The 6,225-nt window shown below is 44.8% G+C and overlaps 1 protein-coding gene across 1 annotated transcript in view; it reads left to right on the top strand.

Moving 5' to 3' along the window:
- The first annotated feature begins 1,285 nt into the window (after positions 1-1,285).
- The window catches only part of LOC135105664 (netrin receptor UNC5C-like), a 430,244-nt gene continuing 425,304 nt past the window's right edge, over positions 1,286-6,225 (top strand). The window contains exon 1 of the mRNA XM_064014055.1: positions 1,286-1,969. The gene's annotated coding sequence lies outside the window, so the exon portion shown is untranslated. The remainder of the gene's footprint in view (positions 1,970-6,225) is intronic.

Below are 6,225 nucleotides of genomic sequence, written 5' to 3'. Positions count from 1 at the left end.
TGTGTGTGTGTGTGTGTGTGTGTGTGTGTGTGTGTGTGTACTTGTTCCTGCACTCGTCCATCCCTCCTTCCATCTCTTCCTCCTGAACCTCTCGTGTCTAGCGTCCATGATCCTTCCCTTCCATCCATGCCATTCATCTCAGCATCTTCCTCACCTGTTCTCCTCTCGGTCATCATCTTCACACCGTCCCTCTCCCGTTATCGTCTCTCGCCAGTCTCTCTCTCCCTCTTCGCTCCAGTTTTACCGAAAGGAATTCCTGAACCGTAAATCAATCTGAAACAAAACGAAGCCCTTCTTATCGAGTGTCATTCAACTCCGGGAAGACGCGAGAGTAATGGGTGTTTATATTACTGGTGTGTGAGATGAAGCATAGAACTTAATGGTGAAGATACTACCAGAGAGAGAGAGAGAGAGAGGAGAGAGAGAGAGAGAGAGAGAGAGAGAGAGAGAGAGAGAGAGAGAGAGCACAAATAGTGAAAGGTAGAAATGCGTCTTATTCTGTAAAGAGGAACGTGACGAAACAACAAGAACAAAAAAAAAAAAAGGTATTGAGAAATGTAAAGAAAAGGGAGGATTACAAACAACACCAGAGCATATAAGTGAAGAGATCAATAAGGAAAAGAGCAAAAACAAGAATCAATGACTGGGAAAAGAAAGAATATGGAGTCAAGTAAGAGTAGTAAAGGGCCAGGCCCAGCGTGGATATGAGGAGGGAAGATGGAGAGAGGGAAAGGGAGAGTGACGTGACGGATGAGGGAAAGTTAAGCAAATGAAGGATGAATGTGCAAAAGTAGGAGGTTTGTTCGTTATCCTATATAAGAGAGAGAGAGAGAGAGAGAGAGAGAGAGAGAGAGAGAGAGAGAGAGAGAGAGAGAGAGAGAGAGAGAGAGATTGTTAATTGAGGGTGTTAATAATTTTTTCATGATTTTCTCATTATTTTCAGTTTATTTTCTATTATTTTCATTTTATTATGTTTAGGTTTTTGGTCGTTGCTAGAAGAAAAGGAGGAGGAGGAGGCGAAGGTAGAGGAGGAGGTGGAGGAGGAGAAGGAGGAGTACGAGATGGAGAAAGCGGAGGAGACTAGTTGTGAGTCAGAATACGTAAAAACAAACAAATTAAATAAAATAATAAAATAAAATAAATGAATTAATTAATAAAACCGAGTCATGAGTCGAGCTTTCATTCCCTGTGTACAAACAGACTACATTAAAGGTTTACTCATGTTACACTCTCCCTTCTGTGAATAAAAATTCGACAAGTGAAATCTTGCTATAATTCAGACCCGGTGTGTTTGACGCTCATGCGTTGAAGTTTCGAAGCTATCGACTCAAAGCGAGGGTGAGGGTGGGCATCCTTACTTCACCCTCTCGCTGGCGAGACTGAATTCACTCTGGCTCGGGTAACTGCAGAGAAACCACCCGCGCCGCCAGCCGTACGAGCTATACCTCGCATACAGCCTCTTCCTTACTTTCTCTAATACATCTCTAGCATCTGCTTCCCTGTGTGTGTGTGCAAAGCTCGCTCATCACGTTGTTTATCATTGAGTAAATCGGACGTGAGTGAGTTGCGTCGGGAGAAAAATTCACGTAATGACTCACTGATCTCTGGCTGGCAGCGCAAGTATGACAACCTCAGCGACTGCACAGTGAGTCGAACCCGCCAGTTCGTCTGACTGTGTTGTGGAGGAGAGTGCGACCGTCCGCCGGGTCCCCTTGAATCCCCAGCTTTGAACCACGTGTACCGAGATATTGCCCGCGGTGAAAATTGTGCCTAACATTAAACACTGAAAAATACGATCGTCCGCCTGTATTTCACCTCGTGTGTGGGAAGTGGCTATAGGTTAATTACCGTGCATAGACCACCTTTTCTGGATTTTACTCCGTAGGAAAAGATACCAAGCTACACTCGTGGATTACGTTCCAGATTACACCGTCCCGGCCCGCTGTTTGCATATTTTTTTCTCCATGATGTGAGTACCGATCCTGAGTGTTGTTCTAGCGGGCATGTCACTGGTATAATAGAGTAGTGGTCGCTGTGCTTCTTACTGGTAGCGGTCAGTGGAGGTAAGGCACACAGATGAGGGAGGCGAGATGCGATAGTGTGCGGCAGCGATCCCTTCACATCCCACGGTGATAAGGAGGCTGTGTTTGGGTTTATCAGTGTGAGGGATTAAGCTGTGGGAATAGATTGAAGGTTCCTAAGATACATGCATTGCTGTTATGTTTGTTTCGTTGTGCGTGTGTATGTGTGTGTTTTGATGTTAGTGGCAGGTATTATGTTGTTAGTTGTACAGGTGTGTTTATGGCGAGTGAGTCAGTACACACACACACACACACACACACACACACACACACACACACACACACACACACTCCTACCTGCGTGTGAGTGCGGGAAGCGAACCGTCGTCGTGGTCGAATATATTATTTTGCCGTAATTTTTCGTTACAAGATTCACGGTTGCTTGAACAAAAATTGCAACATGTTCGTACGGAGGAACTTGCAGAGAAAAGAATATAAAGAAAAGCAAATTACACAACACAATCCAAACAAAATCCACGTTTTTATACATTATCCCCCTCAAAAAAAAAAAAAAAAAAGAAAATACAGTAGATGTAGTAGTTGGAGAAAGAGAAGGAAGAGGAGAAAGAGAAAGAGAAAGAGAAGAAAGTTGTTGTCATGTGTGTCTTATCAGCTATAAAGTCCTCTACTGATATTTTCTATTGGGTGGGTTGGCTGGCAGTGTGTCAGGCGTGAGTGAGTGAGTGGGTGCGGGGTATGGAGTGGATGGGCTGAGGGAGAGAAGAGACCTGGTATAGCTGGAGTGATTAATTGGTACATTGGAGCGGCGGTGCATGGGCCTGGCGGTGATGGTGGTGGTGATTGTTTTCATGTGAGGCTGAAAGTGTGAGTGGCTCGTCAGGTGTCAATCTGTCTGTCTGTCTGTCCGTTTGTCTGTCTATTTGTTGACGTGTCTGTCTGGCTTTGTAGATCGCATACCCGTTTTAGCATGATTGTTTTTACTATTTGTTTTATACTTTTACTGTGTTAGATTACCCAGCGTTGCCTTTTTCTCCCCAGTGGAAGTTGGTGGAGAAGAATCAGAGTAAGTGCAGACGCCGCTCAACCCGCGCGCCAATTTGAGTGATACCAAAAACAGCTCCTCATAACACTGGTGACGAGGAGAGGCGGAGGCTGCAGGGGAAATAATGGGTGGTGCATGTGTGTCGAGACGGTGGGAGGGAAGGAGGAGGAGGAGGTGGAGAAGGAGAAAAAGGGGGAAAAGAATAGAAGTACCAGGAGATAAAAAGAGAGTATTAAGGTTGGGTCTGGTATGATGGTTAGTTTTTGATTCTCTCTCTCTCTCTCTCTCTCTCTCTCTCTCTCTCTCTCTCTCTCTCTCTCTCTCTCTCTCTCTCTCTCTCTCTCTCTCTCTCTCTCTCTCTCTCTGTGTGTGTGTGTGTGTGTGTGTGTGTGTGTGTGAAATGTACTACAAAGATAAAAAGTAAGCCATAAGAAACTACGTACAAGAAAACCCAAAACTTTCGCACTTTTTTTTGTTTTTGTTTTTCAATTTCGTGTCATGGTTCAAGTAACTTTTGAGCGAGGCATATATAAGTGTATTTACCTAGCAATTTTTATCATAATTTCGTTCATTTTCTTTATTCATGAGTCTGGTTCAAGAGAGAGAGAGAGAGAGAGAGAGAGAGAGAGAGAGAGAGAGAGAGAGAGAGAGAGAGAGAGAGATAATCCTATGTAGTAAGTTAAGTCAGATGAAGTATAGTACTTTTCTCTTTTTTTTCATATAAAGAAGGAGACACACACGCCCTTGAGAGGTGGATCTTTAAGAGGCGTTAGGACGTGAACTGCAGGCCGTGGTGAAGGCGTGACAGGAATTCCTTGACTCTCCCACACACACACACACACACACACACACACACACACACACACACACACACACACACACACACACACACACACACACACACACACACACACACACACTATACCCCTTCTCCATCGTCCCTCCTCTTCCTCCTCTTCTCCCTAAGTCGAGGATTGCAGTTGGGGGAGGCGGCCTTTGAGCGGAGTTTCCCAGGATATTCTTGGCCAGCGGGGCGAGCGGGAGTGCCTTTAAGTGTGCTAAAGGGGAAGGGAGGTACTCTGACGCCGCGGCTCTAGGCAACTTTGGTGTTCATTCAAGATTCTGTGGGGGTGATTATAATGCTTGTTTTCCGTTGTAGTCCTCTTCCTCTGTCCTCTCTCTCTCTCTCTCTCTCTCTCTCTCTCTCTCTCTCTCTCTCTCTCTCTCTCTCTCTCTCTCTCTCTCTCTCTCTCTCTCTCTCTCTCTCTCTCTCTCTCTCTCTCTCTACAAGACCAGACACCAGACTCGTCTTCCTTCCTTCTCCTTTCCCCTGTACTTCTCTCCCTTTGTCTTCTCTTCTTCCTCTTCCTCTACCTCCTACTCGTCTGCTCTTACTGCAACTGTTCCTCCTCCACTAGACCACCACCACCACTACTGCCTCCATAGTCCTTCCTCCTTCTCCCTCCTTCTCTTCCTCCTCCTTCTCCTTCTAATTATGTGAACTCCTAGCAGTGTTTTCATGGTGTGTTCAACAGATTTGTCCCTCCCTGCACATGGAGTTCATTAAAGGGGATAGGGAAACAAAGCAAAAGAGAGAAGAAATAACAGCAAATCACGTTGTTGTTGTTTAATATGTAAATTGTTCTATTTTCCAGTTAATGTAATGTTGTAATGTACAAAATATTTCCTGTTTTTTTTATTTTCCATTCGTGAAATACCAGTTCGTGTTATTATTTAATGTTAAAATGATGGCGTACTGTTTTCCCTGCAGTTCTTCGCTTCCAAGAGACGGAAAGATAGAAAAGTATTGGAGTTAGTCAAGAACTTTGGCATTTTCGAGATGCACATTTGCGGAGACGTTGCCGGAATTAATTTGCAGTCTGAAGTAGAAATTCGAGGAAAAACATTCTTCTTGCACATGACCTTACCCTGCCTGGAGCTCCTTGCGCCTTTGGAGGGACACAATTCTTTGCCAGGATGCGTTTTTGCTCGCCTCTGTACATTGTTTTTGTGGCCTCCGTTGTGGGGGACGAGGCGGGGGAGGTCTGGGCGAGAAGGTGGCAGTGGTGGTGTGAGGGAGGTAAGAAAGAGAGGCTGCATAATGAGAGAGAGAGAGAGAGAGAGAGAGAGAGAGAGAGAGAGAGAGAGAGAGAGAGAGAAGTTTGGGGAAGGAAGCAAGGCAGACTGGGTAATGAGAGGGAGATGAGGAAGGGACAATGGTAATGTGAAGAAGAGAGAGAAGGGAGAGAAATGGTGGTGTTATGAGCTATAGAGACTGGCGGTGGAGGAGAGGGAGAACAAGTGTGTGTGTGTGTGTGTGTGTGTGTGTGGAGGTGAGGCCAGAATGGTGCTGTCACGGGTCACAACTCCCGCTTATGGTCTGTTCTCGTGACCAGACCCGTGGAGGTTTTTACCTGAGTGGTATTTTTGTTTTCCTTACCTGCACAGTGACACATGCACCGCACCTGGCCTTGGACGTAATAGGGAGCTTGAGAGGAAGATAGGACAAGTTCATGGATATGGATGATTGGTGTATATACGAGTAGATAGACATTGCTGATAAGTTTTACATAGGGACGGCTAAGTTTTAGTCTATTGGTTTATTCCATTATAGTCTTATGTTCTTACACTAAGGTTCTCTCATAAATATTTTGAAAGGCCATAGAAATGATAAATCAGGTTCCTATGGATGTTTCTCCTATTATCATTATAGAATCCATGTTAAACTATCACTAGAATCACGAAAATTACTCTAAAAACCCTAAGTAGCATCCACAGGAGCCTGTTCAGTGAGAGAGACAACGACGAAATGTTACGGAATGCAGTGTTGAGTGTGAAGAAAGTCCAGGTGTCATCTGCAAGCTCGGAACCCTTAATCCGGTGAGGGTAAAAGTCAAGAATCATGTTTTCGTCGGATTCTGGGGAAGTTTTCTGTCTCGCCCACCAGAGTGAACACACGCGCCGGGAGATTAGAGCAGCTTACAGGGGAACTTTCTATTTTTATAATTTTTACGTTAACACGAATTCAGTTTACCAAGTCATGGGGTGTTTTTCTACCTTGACTTTTTTTTTAGGAAGTAAGGAAGATAGTAGTAAGGAACCCTGTGTATTCCTTGGTAAGTTAATGGTAGTTTCCATGTG

This window comes from Scylla paramamosain, chromosome 12 (genome assembly GCF_035594125.1).
Source record: "Scylla paramamosain isolate STU-SP2022 chromosome 12, ASM3559412v1, whole genome shotgun sequence".
Classification (NCBI taxonomy): Eukaryota; Metazoa; Arthropoda; class Malacostraca; order Decapoda; family Portunidae; genus Scylla; species Scylla paramamosain.
Note: the sequence above shows the minus strand (reverse complement) of the source record. Positions and strands in the feature narration are given on the sequence as shown.